Here is a 12,920-nt window from a genome sequence, read left to right on the forward strand (position 1 = left end):
TCAGTGTAGCCCAAAGTTGTTAGCAATTATCAATAACTGGTTCCCCAACCTTAAGCCTAATCCTTTCTTCTACTTCTCAGAAATAGAAAGGCTGAATTGAGACAGTGATGAAGGGCTGGAGGAGCAAGTCTCACCTTTCAATATATTTTTCTGTTGCCCAGTTGCTATGGTATGGCACATAGGATCATCCTGGGCTGCGGGTGCTGTCCAGATATGGAAGAGAGGATATAATCCTGCAAGCACAGGATTGGAGAGAAGGTGGCTTTATGGAGAAGAAATTAGGGGTCAGCATAGTTGGTGAAGCACTCTTCACTATTGTGAAGAGACTGACTATGGATCAAATGGCTTCCACTGGGAACCAGTGCCAGAAAACTTACCTATCTGAAGCTGAGGGGGAGAAAAGATTCCACCTTAATGTATAGATAATTTATTGAACCCTTCTGTCTTCAACATTAGCATTGCCTAATGATTTTTATAAGCTTATTTGCAAAGGTGAAGATTGAATATTGGTTACTGAATCAGAAAATCAAACATGAATATTAAATTTATCCAAAAATTATGATAGAGGGATACATTTAAAGCAATATTATTTTTCAGGGGCTCTTGTCCAAATTGCATGTTAAACCATTTGGCATTTTTAGAGTTAAATTTCTGGTTCTTTCCATTAGACTTAAATCAGCCTGGCTGGAGTTTAAGCTGCCTGGAGAGACAAGTAAGAGCTCACACCCTCCAGAGTGGGAGTGATTGTAAGCCTGGACAGAGCAGAATTTCCTGAACCGAACTAACTACAGTATACAACGCTCAGCTGGTCCTAAGAGGAGCCACGCAAAGCCGGCGTGCAAGCAGGAAACCTCCTTTCTGCCTGAACAAGCTAGTAACTTCATTTTTCTTCAGAAAAACGGAATCCAGGGCATATTAAACAATGGAGATCAGGGTAAGATATTGACATTCTTACACATTCTTAATTTATTTTCAAAGCGGAAGGGAAAACCAGAATTTGCTTTGGGAGCGCTTGGGAATCACTTTTTACAATTTAGAGTAGATTCAGCTGCGGGGCAGCAGATATGGGCAGAGTCCGTAGCTCTGGTTTCTTGTACGGTGCGTGTGCTTCTGCTTCGTCTGTTGCATGCACTTTTCTCCTCAAAAGAGATGGCGAACTTCCTCTCAGCAAATGTAGAAGATGCTGATTGGCGGGAGCACGGGGAGAAGACGGTAAATTGAGAAGAATCGAGGGAGAATTGCAGGTTTCACACGGGCTTCGTCCTTTGGTTTTGAATTTTGAGAACTTTTTTTTACAAATGCGTTGTCTTGGAAACAGAATCTGAATAATGTTAAACGCATGAAATAAAAATGGTAAAGATGAATTCTCTCCATTCATCTCAGGGGTTCCTTTCTCCAGAGTTTTAAATTGAACATTTTAAAAAAGTGGATTGCCTTTTCAAAGGTTTTAGCATACTGACACGTATATGAATTTTAATTCTGAAATTTTTGTCCTTTTCCATGAAAGATGAATGTTTTGAAGAAACTCATTTTTACTTTCTTTGGGGATTTGATTATTGAAACTGAAAGAAGCAATTATAGTACGATATGTTAATTCTTTTGCAAAAAGTGCGGTGGGGCAGTGGTTAGGATGCAGTACTGCAGGCTACTTCTGCTGACTGCCCTCTGCTAGCAGTTAGATTCTCACCTGCTCAGGGCCTTCCATCCTTTCGAGATCGGTAAAATGAGGACCTAGATTGTTGGGGGCAATATGCTGACTCTAAGCTGCTTAGAGAGGGCTGTAAAGCACTATAAAGCGGTTTATAAATCTAAGTGCTGTTGCTATATCCTAAATATTAAGTGCAATATTATGGGATAACAGATTTAACATTTACATTCTGAATAATAAGAAATGTTATTTTATGCTTTTTTAAATAGAAATTTAAAAAATTATACTTTGGAATTAAAAGCTACTTTTGTGCATCTTGAATATTTTGATACTACTAGGCATGAACATAACTACATTAAATTTATTTTGATAGTGGAATAAAATATTATTGGAGTTACTTGGCAGCCATAGAATAGTATAATGAGATAGTTATAAAAACTCATTTCATATAATGAGTTTGACCCAAAGAATCTGAATCTAGCATCTCTTTTTTTCTTTTCACCTTTTATTGTATGGTGTGTAAGGAAAATGTTGTGGAAAGACAATGATATATTAAACTATCCTAAACCAAATTATGATGTAAAAACTCAGATAGGATCACTCTGTGTCTAAAAGATTTAGTGACTTAAAATATCAAATTCACAATTCCTTGGAATGAGGAAAGGACTACCATTAGATTGAATGTAAAAGGGTTTTTGGAGAACATGATGTCACTACATGTCCTGGCCACTTTTTCCATAGAGGCATGTAACCATCAGAAGTGTAATTAAAAGTGTCAGCACTTTGCTTCTGGAAAACTGCCCTAAGGAAGTTGCCTCTACTGTCACTGGTGGATGAAGTGTAAGGATACACCTAGTATATACTCAGTAAGGAAAACTTGAGTTATTAAAAGAAACTGGACAATTGGAAATACTCGAATATAGCAGAGAGATGCAGAATCAAAGTTGCTGGTAGCATCTACCAAACAAGAGGAGTGCTAGGAAGATGTAAATCAATTTGCATTAACAGTATGATTGGGTTTCAAAATCTGTCTTCTGATTTCTGAAAGTTTTCTTCCTTTGCAAATGGAACTTCTGAATCTCTGAATCTTTTTTTTTTTTTTTTGTGCTTAAGAAAGTCTTTAGGTGAAGGCCTTGAGTATGCTGTAGCTTATTGCCTTGATCTGCAGAGGATACTGTCTTGCTTTGTTTTTTTGATGTAAGGCATCTTTCCATCCCTCTGCAGACTGTCCACCCCCACTGCCCAGCCTTTATCATCTGAAGAAGTCCCATGGGAAGGGACTTCCTTTATGATTGCTTCTCTTGGCATTTCATTAAAGAATTAAAACTGCGGAGGGCTGTAATAGAGATCATAGTAGAGTAAAGGCAGGTTGCTCCTACACACTCCGTAGCCTCTTTTATCTAAGTTATGCAGTTATACTTATAAGCATTTCGTCCGCCCCCCGCCCCCCATTTGAATGAGAGCAGCCTAGATATGGTGTCTTTAAAAGTTGTTTAAAGTATGATAGTGGTTTTTTTGAAATCATAGCATTCTTCACATTGCAGATCATGGTTACAGTAAATGATGGCAGTTACAGATTAAATGGTACTCAACAAGCCAAAACTTGTTACAGATACAGACAGCTTTTAGCCTTTCCTGGAAGGTGCTGCTCTATTAGAATAATAATGTGCTGTGGTTGTGGAGTGCCTTGACTCAGATATGGCAGAGCTCCCATGTGCTTTACTCCCAACTTTAAGTGTTCCAAGAAAAATGAGAGAAGAATTTAACTGTTTATAATTTTAGCACTTAGTTTAGTCTAATTCAGAGGTGGGCAACTATGGCCCTTTTATGACTTGTGGACTTCAATTCCCAGAATTCCTGAGCTAACATGGCTGGCTGAGGAATTCTGCGGGTTGAAATCCACAAGTCATAAAAGGGCCATAGTTGCCCACCCCTGGCTCTAATCTTTTCTTAAATCTGCTCTTCATTAAGAATAAAGCAATTTTTCTGGTCTTTCAATACTTGTAGGTGGGAATTTAATTAATGATATTGATTTGTTATATACTGACTACTATTTTTAGGTGCCATTGTTCAAATTGAGCATTTGAACTGCTGTTGAGTTTTTCTATGTGTGCACATTTGTGTATGCAGAGATATATTTTGGTGCATTATATATTCTGATTTGATGTGTAGTATTACAGTCATAAAATGATGGGATATAAATCAATAAAATGAAAAAGATGGTATCAATTTGCTATTTATGTACTGAAGTCAATTTTTAATGTGTAATTTTTTTTCTTGGACCCAGATTTTAACCACTAGGTGTCTTAAGTGGTCTTTAAGAAATTAAGATTAATTTCTTAATTTCTCTTAAGAAATTAAGACAGTTTAAACAATTTCAGTGGCTTCTTACTTATCCCTTGAAGTACATTGCTATTTTTTTCATTCCATCAACAGTTTAGCCTGGAACAACTATATTTTTGAAAGTTGCAAAATCTTTGAAGCTGCAAAATCTTGAAGCTTCCTCTGGAGGAAGGCATTGTCTTATCTGTTTGATTGAAAATACTGACAAAATGAAGCATGAGTTACTTATTTCTTTTTATGCAGTTTTCTTTCGCATACAAAAGTCATTTGTCACATTTCATATTGATTAAACTATTACCTGACAGTACACAGTGTGTTTATTCATGTGTTTGTGATCATATTCATTTTTAGGCACAATCTCATCTTATACAGATAAGACTATTATATACTGTAAATGACAATTTGCTCCTGTTTGATTAATTGGTGGCATCATGACCGAAATGCCTTTGCACAACTGCATGTTGTGCACCAACTATGTCCATTCCTGGGCCCTTCACACAATCACCCATGCCCTGGTCAGCTCTCAGTTGGACTGTTGTAATGCACTGTGCATGGAACTGCCCTTGATGAGTATCCCAAAATTTCAGTTCATCCAATATGCATTGGCATGCACACTTCCTTGGAAATAAGGTTCGCTTCTCCTTGGTTCTTTTCTGGAATGATCTGAAGACATGGTTCTGTCAGTGGGCCTCGAGATTCCAGGTTGATTTGGACTAATCAAGTGGCTTCTCTGATCATATTTGTCACTGCCACAATGGTTGGAGATTTCTGAGGTTTTTATATTATTGATTTTTAAAGTTACAGTAGTGGCCAAAATTGTGGAAACATTTTGGGAAGTGTGTATTTTGTAAAACTAGTCAATAACACCATTTTTTTGGGAGTAGTACCATAAAATTATATATCAGTGGAAAGATAATTTAATCAAGAATGTAATGCAATAACTTTTATGAAGGATTTGCTATTAGAATAGCAGTTACAGTATAAAGAAGAAAAGTGAAACATGTCTAAAAACCTAGATATACAAAAATTATCACATCAATTAATACTTAATTGGGTAGCCTTTAGCATGAATTACGGCCTTACAACATCTTCTCATGGAGTGAATCATGTCTTTTAGTTCTGCAGCTGTTATAATGTGAAACCAAGATTGAATTATTGCTTCTATTAACTGGGTTTTATTGCTCGGTTGCTTCTGACTAACAAGTTTGTTTAGTTGGCTCCATAGATTTTCAATTGGGGTAAGGTCTGGGCTATTCCCAGGCCATTCCAGCAGTGGAATATAATTATCTTGAAACTCAAAAAAAAAAAGTGGTGTTATTAGCCATCAAACCTCAAAAATACACTTTTCCCAAAAGGTTTCCACAATTTTGGCCACTACTGTATATACCACCCAAGTCATGTGTGAATTGGGCAGCTACAAACGTCTATTTAATAAATAGCACCACTACCATGTAAAACCTATGGCTTTTCTCCATTCTACTCAGCAATAAATTTTAAAAATGAGATCAGTTTAACACAACTGACATTTCTCAATGTTTCTGAAACAATTTATGGAAGAAAATGCTAATTTTGAAGATGAAACTGTGTTTTTATCACAAGAGTATTCTGATTTGCCTTTTCCTTAAATATATTAAATACAGAAATAGTGTCAAAGAATTTCATAACTCATGTGTACATTTATGTACAGATTTATAGTTGTCTAGAAGTAAGACAAGGCTGAAGGGAGAAGAAAATAATTTCCATGAGTCCCAATGGATATTTGATTTTAACTTTTAACAGTTATCCTTCATATTTCAACTCGGGCTACCTGATTGCTTCATGACTAGACATCTATCTTAAGATATAGTTCAGTCCATTCAAAATCAATCCAAATTCTTGGGTACTGTAGTGGAAATAATTTGGTTTCACTTTCTACATCATGTTTTACACTATGAATTTTGCCAAGATACTTTGAAGAAACATAATGATCCAGTAATAAATTCACAATAAATTATATCTAAGACATCAGTACCCTATCAGAAAGAGAACTGATAAGGAATAACTTGAAAGTGGAAAAGAAAATGCTCAGCTTGCATGTTCCCAGGATAGTGCTTCATTTAAAGCAATGCTTGATGGGATAAATGTTTCCATGGAAATTAGAACTGTATAAAGAAAGTAATCGATATGTAATTAGAAATTGGTATAAGAACTTTTGACCAGATTTCCTAAAATCTGTTATATAAAATACCCATGTTTTTTTAATCAGAACAGCATGACATGTATAGGAAAGCTAGACAGAATTTAAGGGATGGAGCATATTAAATGTAATAGGAATCAGTGCAAGGATTTCCAAAGTAGACTTTTTTCCATTCTGATTTTTTTTTTAAAAAAAATGTTCATTGTAATACAGAATGAGGTTTGCAGAGGATATTCGATAGGATAGTGAGGAATATTTGTGGCCAATTCCACCCATAATGTAAGGGATTTCTGTCTATGTTTATGCATGTCATTTTTACCGGATGCTCAATTCAGGAAACACTGCAGCCCACGGAAGCACAGGAGTGCAGGGAAGGGCTGTTTGTTGGTAACAAAGAATGCTACCTTATCATGAATAGATTGGAATTGGAATTGGAAGCAAATCGTAGGGGAAAATGTAAGATTTAATCACATTTTTTCTTATCTTAAGATGCTACCCAGGCTAGAGATAGAAATATTTTACTTTGAACAACTTATAAGGATGGGAAAGTAGCATTGAAATATACACATGGTTGAATGAAAGAGGCTCTTTCTCCCATCAGCAAGATGCTGAAATTGACAAAAACAGTGATAATCCTGATTGCAAAGCAAAACTGTCTAAACAGGATCTTAAAGTCTTTCATGATCCCATACCAATTAAGTACATGAACAGATACAAAAGGTGCCATGTTTTCCACCTTATACACTGTCTTCCTGAACGAGGGGGCACAGTAAAACCTTCTGAACTGAGGACATTGTATCCAATGTCGTCATCACTGTACCACAAGGAAGAACCAAATTGGGCACTGAATTGAGGATTTATGCAAGTTGAAGCACAGCACAAATCTCTGATACTGGATACTTTTATTTATTTGCCAGTTGGCAACAGTTCACAGGAGCAAGTCATATTATTTAATTATCAGAATAATTAAATCAGCAGATAGCCCGAACCTGCAAAGTTGAAGTCAGGAAAGCAAAGGCTCAGAATGAACAAAGTCTTGCAACAAAAATCAAATATAATTTTAAAAATTTCTTTCAACATATAAATAATAGGAAAAAAGTCAAGGAAACAGTTGGACCACTAAAGAAAGAAGATGGCAAGGAAGTAACAGATAGTAGAAAGAAAGCAGAGCTGCTTAACTCATTCTTTGCATCAGTCTTTATGCAAAAATAAACTATAGCCCCAACCTACCAAAAACATAACTATAAAAGACAGACTAGAAATAAAAATTAAAACAAGAAAATAGTAAGAGAACACCTGTCTGACCTTGATAAATATAAATCACTGGGACCTGACAGAGTACATCCCAGAGTTCTGAAGGAGCTGGCAGACATTATTTCAGAACCAATGTACCATATCTTTAAAAAATCCTGGAGCACTGGGGAACTACCAGAGGATTGGGAAAGTGCTGATGTGGTTCCCATCTTCAAAAAAGAAGGAAAAAACAGATCCAGGAAACTATAGGTCAATCAGCTTAACATCAATACCTAGGAAGATACTGGAAAAAATAATAAAACATCTGTGAACATCTAGAAATAAAGTTATAACAAATAAAGTTATAACTAGTAGACAGCACTTGTTCGTTAAAAACAGATTATGCCAAACCAATTTTATTTCATTTTTTGGCAAAGTGACTAAATTAGTAGACCAGTGAATGCTGTGATCATTGTATACTTCAGCATAGTATGCTTCAGCAAGGCACTCGAGAAAGTAGACCGCAACCTACTTCTTTTGCTTTTTTTTTTTTGCAAAAAGTTTTTTTTTATTTTTTTCAAACATACAAATTACATCTTTTCGGAACAGAGCTTTGATCCGGTCATCAATTTGTTCAATTTTTTGTCATCTTTAACAAAATTTTATATATTCTATTTTGCCATAACACTTATTTCGTAATCTTAAATCACATATTTCAACTAATACCATCTTAGAAAAAGTTTACTCATATTTACTTAATCAATGTAATTACCCTTCTATTAACCCACCTTAAATCTTAATTCAATTAATATCTCATAGTACATTTCACAATTCTTACCCTAAATCCTCACTATTAACAATACAGTTCAAACATGTTTATATTCCAAAATTATTTCCATTTCTAAAACTTCCTTACATTTATTTATTACTTCATGTAATGCTTCCGGGTACGATTCATGGTGTTGGTCACCACCTTTAAAGAGCTCCATGGCATTGGACCTGGATACCTTCGAGACCATCTTCTGCCACCAGTAGCCTCCCACCGGCCAGTCTGCTCCCACAGAGAGGGTCTCCTCAGGGTGCCATCGGCCAAATTATGTCGGCTGGCGACACCCAGGGGGAGGGCCTTCTCTGTGGGAGCTCCTGCCCTTTGGAATGAACTGCCCCCAGAAATTCGTAAAATCTCTGATCTCCGTTTATTTCACTGTGCCCTCAAAACCTTGTTGTTCCGCCAGGCTGGGCTATCAAGGTAAAGATTTTAATTGGGTTTTTAAAAATGGGATTTTAAATTTGGGGTTTTAAACTGAGCCTATCATTTAATAATTTTAATTATTTTTAAAGTTTGTCTGTCTTTGTGCTTTTAATCAGGCTGTACACCGCCCTGAGTCCTTCGGGAGAAGGGCGGTATAGAAATAAAATAAACAAATAAATAAATAAAATAATGCTCATTAAATCTTTATTCCATTATTACTTTATCAAATTTAAATCTTATCACTAATCTTAAAAATATAGCAATTTAACATTTGAACATAGTTCTTAATTCAAATAATGCTATTTAATAGTTTCCCAATTATTTCCCTAAATTCTATCTATTTAACCATACCATTTATATAAACACCAATTAAGTAATTTTTGTTTGTAAATCATAATCATATATTATTTCAATTTTCTTTTCTTTTTTACTTAAGTGAAAAATGTTCAAATTATTACAATTGTTATACGTATTTAAACAATATCCCGATTATTATAGCTATCAATTTTCTCAAATGATACCATCTAACATCTTAATAAAAATTGATACATTATATCCATTGATATATTTTCTTTTTACATAATATAATTCAACCTTTTCTTTTATCGTTCCATTGTTAATCCCGCAACCTACTTCTTGATAAATTAGAAAAATGTGAGATAAACAGCATCACCACCAGAAGGATTTGTAACTGACTGACAAATCCTACTTAATGAGTAGTCCTTAATGGTACTACATCTACATGGAGGGAAGTAAGCAGTGAGGTACCACAAGGTTCTATCTTAGGCCCAGTATTCTTCAATATCTTCATAAATGACTTAGATGAGGGAATAGAAGGGGAACTCATCAAATTTGCAGATGACACTAAGCTGGCAGGAACAGCCAACACCCCAGAAGATAAGCTCAGGATTCAAAAAGATCTTGACAGACTTGAAAAATGGGCCTTATCCAACAACATGAAATTTAATGTGAATAAAAGTATGGTTTACACCTATGCAGGAAAAGCCAAAGGTTCAAAAGTACAGATTAGGAGAAACCTGGCTCAAAAACAGTGAGAGGGACCTTGGAATCCTAGTGGACAATCACTTAAACATGAGCTAGCAGTGTGCTGCAGCAGCCAAAAAAGCTAATACAATCCTTGGTTGTATAAAGAAAGACATAGAATCAAAATCACATTAAATATTAGTACCGCTTTATAAACCTTAGCAAGACCATATCTGAAATAACTGCATCCAGTTTTGATCACCATATTAACAAAAAAGTTGTTGAGGCTTTGAAAAAGGTGCACAGAAGAGCAACTAAGATGATTAAGGGCTTGGAGACAAAAACATATGAAGAATGGTTGCAGGAATTGGGTATGGCCAGTCTAGAGAAAAAAAGGACTAGGTATGACATGATGACAGTATTCCAGTATTTGAGGGGTGCCACATAGAAGAGTGGGTCAACTTATTTTCCAAAGCATCAGAAGGCAAGACAAACAATGGATGGAAACTAATCAAGGAGAAAAGCAACTTTGAATTAAGGAGCAACTTCCTAACAGTGACGACAATTAACCAGTGGAATAGCTTGCCTTCAGAATGTCTATGGAGATTCTCAGTCATCCATGTCATGGTTGTCCTAAAGGGGCTGAAAGGATTGTGTTATGTCCTGCAGAAAGGACAGCTTCACAACACAGTCCTTTCAGTAGTCCCAAGAAGGCTCCACCCCCATTTGCACTACTCAGGTGACCCTGAGGACACAGACAAATCTTCAAGCGGCTTCAATGACACTCTAAAAGAATGCAAATGACCAGCTGTCTGCAAGGAATATAAATCCTTCCATTCCCCACCGTCTAGTCAGAGCTGAAGAAGCTTCTTGGATGAGAAGCGAAATGTCAGCTCTGCCTGCCTCGGCCAGGAGCCTCATAGTCATCCTGCCATTAAAAGAAGAAGTAGGGGGAGGATGAAAGGGGGAACGATGAAAGGGCAATAAAGCTTTGTATGATAGAAAATTGGGAGGGGGAAATGACAGGTGATAAGGACCAGAGAAGCAGGATCTTGTTTGTATCAGCAACCCATGGCCAGGCATCCTGAGTAATATGTGGATTATTCCTAAACATCTCAAGAGTTCTCAAAACATCTTGGCGAGCTCCGGTTGGCTGGAAACAGACAGGTCATTGAGGGAGGGATGTGATGGGGGCAAACCTACACCTCATTTTTGTATCCGGCGAGTCTGATAATTTCCGAGCTGGCTTGACTTTAATGCAACCAACATTCTTAATAAAAGAACCCTTTGATTTAAGCAAATGTAGTTGAAGACTTTTCTTTCCTAGGGGATAGGATTGGGGCAGGTCTGACATTAAGAAAACCACTCTACCACTCTGCCAGTGGGCTCAGAGAACCCATTTTTTTCTGTGTTCTATTGCATTGTGTGTGGAATATTCACTAGGTTCTATATATTGGCAAGATTTCAACAGTGGTTTGCCATTGTCTACTTCCTAGAGCTGAGGGAGAGAGTGACCAGTCCAAGATCATGCTGCTGACTTTGTGGCTAAGCTGGGACTAGAACTCAGAGTCGCCTGGTTTCTAGCCACTGTACCAAATTGGCTCTTTTCTCTGTGTGCTTGAGTAATTATTGTCTTTCTTCAGAAGTTATGATGGGTACATTCAGAAATGTGAAATCTAAAGATGCCTGTTGGATCAGGAGCATATTCCTGTTGGTATGTGGTTTGCCTGCGTCTAGTTTTAGTTAAATGATTGTATCTCTTTGAGGTTAAAAGATAAAGGATGGGTTTGCTGGGTGTTTCATTCTTTTGAGATTACTTAGAAACAGGATGCCTATATCAATTGTGCAATGAGAACGAAATCAGGGAAGAATTGATTATATGTAGAATTTTTAGAGTAAATTATTATAAGAGTGTGAGGCTATTCTCTCTCTCTCTGTTCCTCCCTTATCCCCACCCCCACCCCCCATTGGTTTGCTAGTTCCTTTCATAATGATTTTTTTCACAAGGAGCTCTTTCTCTTTTTGGAACAGTTTATGTGTTGTTCCCTTATTCACTTTCTCTTGAAACCTAAACATTTTTTTTTCAAAAACCAGTACTCATCTATGTATTCTGTACTCTTGCGTGTTTTTAATTGAGAAATTATCATTTAAAGCAAACACTTTTGGTGCCAGTTTGTGCCTTAAGCAGTGATGCCTACTGAATCTAGTGGCTTTCCAGAATGATGAAATGAGAATCAGTACAAACTTATGTATGTTTGTGTGGTACCATAGGGGCAGGGTGTTCAGTTCGAAATTTGCTCCTCTTGCTTTTCTCCAACGCGCAGCTTGGAGAATCCAAAGCTTGGGGTAGTTCAGTAGTTGGGTAGCCTACACTGAGTGTGTTCCTTTAAGAGATTTCTCTTCAGACATGCCCACTTGCTCAACAGAGTCCCAGTTTAGTTCACTCAGTTGAGCCTGTGACACTGTCTGAAAATTTCTCTGGTTCACTACTAGAACTAGGCCAGAAACTTTGGATTCTTCAACTCCAGTCCTCTTCCTTTCACTAAAAATTCTGCTGGGGGTGAGTCTACCTGCTGCTTCAGGCACGCTCTCAGTGACTTCCGATCTTACTGAAGCCTGGCCTTTTGACTGCCCTATTTAACAGCCGCAGGCGTGCGGGTAGGTTCCCGGCTTGCCCACAGCACGCCCTCGCTGACTGGACTGTTTTATTACTTTGGCGGCTTGAGATTGACGCCCTGCGCTCAGCGGCGTCTCTCTCTCTCTCCCCGGATTGTCTGCGTTACTTTCCTGGCGTCCGGATCACTTCTGAGTGATCGCACGCCGTCTCAGCCTCCCCCCACGGACGCCGTCGTCGTCGAAGCTGCTCGCAAGCGCCGGAGCGCCCCTCGTGCGCCCCTTAATCAACGGAGCGCTCGCCTGCATTTAACCAGCCGGGAAGCGCTGTCCTCCTTCTGTCTTTGAAACGGCTCGGGGCTCTAAGCGGCAAAGCTTCATCTGTTTTAAAGTGCGCGCCCTGTTTTTAGCCGCCTCAGCGCTGGGAGCTGCGCTCCGCGGCAGCTCGCGCTCCTTCGGCTCTCCCCTCCCCCCATAAGGGGCCTTCCTGACGCCTTGGACGCTTGCCTGGCCAAAGTCATCGCCCGCTCAGGGCTTCTAAGAGAAGGAAAAAGGAGGATTAGCCCTTCTAACTTCTCCTGGCACTCTCGGGCCGCAGCCTTGCTCGGCGCCATTTTCTTGGCCTAAAGAAAAAGAATTTCAACGGCTTTCAAATCTGCCTGGCAATAGCC

At 37.9% G+C, this 12,920-nt stretch overlaps 2 protein-coding genes across 5 annotated transcripts in view; both read left to right on the forward strand.

The window, feature by feature from the left end:
- Positions 1–656: 656 nt before the first annotated feature.
- MID1 (midline 1) overlaps positions 657–12,920 on the forward strand; it is a 264,924-nt gene continuing 252,660 nt past the window's right edge. For 2 of the 4 annotated variants that reach the window (XM_087871437.1, XM_087871440.1), the window contains exon 1: positions 702–934. The gene's annotated coding sequence lies outside the window, so the exon portion shown is untranslated. Of the gene's footprint in view, positions 935–12,920 lie in introns of all 4 variants that reach the window. The other 2 variants (XM_034435531.3, XM_087871433.1) reach the window with 2 other exon arrangements.
- Positions 11,093–12,920, forward strand: part of LOC148113502 (uncharacterized) — a 30,265-nt gene continuing 28,437 nt past the window's right edge. The window contains exon 1 of the mRNA XM_087871443.1: positions 11,093–11,350. The gene's annotated coding sequence lies outside the window, so the exon portion shown is untranslated. The remainder of the gene's footprint in view (positions 11,351–12,920) is intronic.

The sequence above is a fragment of the Pantherophis guttatus genome, chromosome 5 (genome assembly GCF_059756535.1).
Source record: "Pantherophis guttatus breed Tessera chromosome 5, ASM5975653v1, whole genome shotgun sequence".
In the NCBI taxonomy this organism is placed as follows: domain Eukaryota; kingdom Metazoa; phylum Chordata; class Lepidosauria; order Squamata; family Colubridae; genus Pantherophis; species Pantherophis guttatus.